Raw genomic sequence first — 2,684 nt, forward strand, 5'->3', positions numbered from 1 at the left:
CCCCCTGTGGATCCCACTGAATTTTATTTGTATCTGTTATAGCATTACATTTTTTTTTTATATATACCAGGGATGGAACCCAGGGGCCTTAACCACTGAGCCACATCCCCAGCCTTTTTTTATATTTTATTTAAAGACAGGGTCTCGCTGAGTTGCTTAGGGCCTTGCTAAGTTGCTGAAGCTGCTTTTCAACTCATAATTTTCCAGCCTCAGCCTCCTGGGCTGCTGGGGTTATAGGCGTGTGCCACCACACTCAGCTATATTATATTTTATCTTGCTTTATTGTTGTTTAAAGGTCTAACTTTCCTGCGGACTTCAATTCTTTGGAGCAGGACCAATTGTAACCCATCTTCAGGAGGAGACATAATGACAAACGCAGAACTGGAGGGGTTCAGACAAACCAGGGGTGCACATTGACTCCCCATTGCTGCCTGCGTGACTTTTGAACAAAGCTTTTCTTTGAACCTCAAATATTTTATAGGATTGTGGTGAGGATTAAAGCAGTTGATCAGGACACACTCTAAGTGCTGAAAAACCCAACTTAAACCTCTAATCACACACACACAAAAATGATTTGTAGAAGTATTAGTGATTTATATTATAACTTAATACAGAGAGTAAAATAAAATTGTCAAGTCTAGACAGTCAGATAGATGGGGGGAGGGAGAATGGCTCTTTTTTCAACTGATGGAATGGGATGCCCTATGCAAGGCTACAGTGTCTGGGACCTAAATCAGCATAAACATAAATACCCACTTCTCCCTTCTTTTGGCTGTCCCCAGTCCCTCTGTTCTTAGTGCCTGCTACCTCCTTCCTCAAGTGTCTGTGTCCCCCACACACCCAAAGTCACTTCTGAAACTGTTGGGAAACTCCAGCTAGAAGGGGCTGAAGGGACCCTGTCCCTCTTGTCTCACTCCAGGACCGGGAGAGAAAATGTGCCTACATCCTAGAAATGGAAGGATGATTCACAGAGAAGGCAGAAAGCTAAGGTAGAAAAGAAAGGAAGGCGATTGCTGAGAAGTCATCCAGAGGCCAATTCTCTTAGTGCCAGAGAGATTATGAGCTAGGGCCCACGAACCCCCTTACAATTAGTGGCAGATTCAGAGAGGTGCCCACAAAATGGCAGGCAGAATGTCGTTTCCACCCCCACCACCACCACACACACACCCCATCACCCTGTCCCTTTCTCTCCTTTGCTATTTTCACAGTATCAGATCCCTGCAGGCAGCATTCCTTCCCAGGCTGGAGCTGCAGTACCAGGAGGCCCCAGTGGAACTACTGAGGTGTATCAGTAGAAGGCAGACACTCAACCCAGGCTCAGATAAGGCCCAGTAGGAGACTGGCAGTTTTCAATCCAGCAGCCTGTTTCCTGAGGCTTTCCTTTGAGTTAGTGGCAGAGAGAATACCGTCTGGGGAGGAAGTTGTTGGTAGAACAGGGCTCTTCTGAGCCCTCCTAGGTCACCACAAGTGAGGCTCGGGCAATGGATTCAGTGCTGGTAGGAATCCTGTCCCTCAGATGGAAGGAAGTCAACATCTGGGCAAGGAGGGTGCTGAACTCATGTGTTTTTTGTTTGTATGTTTTTTTTTTTTTTGTTTTTTCACTGAAAGTATATTCCAATATGGTTGGAGGTGGAGAGAAGGAAGTAATGTCTGGATCCTAAGGTCTTGGCCATAGCTGGGAACCTTCTGGGAAGTCAGTGATGTTAGTTAAGGACACCCTTTCATGCGGTTGTGATATTCAGGAAAGAAGAGATGTAGAATCTGAAGATCTGAATTTGAAGTCTCACTCAACAACTCAGTGTAGGATTGTGGTGAGTCACTTACCCCCTCTGTACCTCAGTTTCCTTATCTGAAAAAAAATGAAGTTGATAATACTGCACAGGGTTATTGTCCAGATAAAGAAGCCAAGGCCTGTTCATGTATCATGACATTTTCCTGAGATGTCCTTGGAGAAGCAGGAGAGAGTATTTGCTAAGTGTTCAGTCTCTGGAATTTGAGAGTTGGGTTCAAAATCCTATTATTGAATCGAGAATAGAGATACTTATGCATGAAATTGTTATCAGCAGGAGTTGGGGTAGGGATCATCTTCCATGGAGTTGAAGAATGAACACCACGAACACAGGGGTAAGCAAGTGAGCAGGAATTTTATTGAAAAGAAAAGTGAGAGAAAGACAGAATTCCCTGTCAGCATGCCTGGGAGGGCAAGAGTGTGGTTTAAATCTTAGAGAACCCTTTCTTTTCTTTTAATATTTGTTTTCTAGTTGGACACAATATCTTTATTTTATTTATTTTTATGTGGTGCTGAGGATCGAACCCAGGGCCTCACACATGCTAGGTGAGCACTCTATCGCTGAGCCACAACCCCAGCCCCAGCACCACTTCTTTTAAAGGCATATAAGGAGAAGTTGATAAGCTACATCTTGATTATTTTTTTTTATTTTTAGTTGTAGATGGACACAATACCTTTATGTATTTATTTATAGTTGTAAATGGACATTATAGGCTATTGATCGAACATCTGAGCAGCCATCTTAAATGTTAACCATCATCTTATGAGACAAGTTTCGCTTTCCTTTACTTCCTCTTACCCGAACTCCCCCTCCCCAATAGTGACCTACCCCATGGTACCATAATCCTAAATCAATCTCAGAAGGCTGAGAGGTAGTCCCAGAAGGATACCATCC

The sequence above is a fragment of the Ictidomys tridecemlineatus genome, chromosome 10 (genome assembly GCF_052094955.1).
Source record: "Ictidomys tridecemlineatus isolate mIctTri1 chromosome 10, mIctTri1.hap1, whole genome shotgun sequence".
Lineage (NCBI taxonomy): Eukaryota > Metazoa > Chordata > Mammalia > Rodentia > Sciuridae > Ictidomys > Ictidomys tridecemlineatus.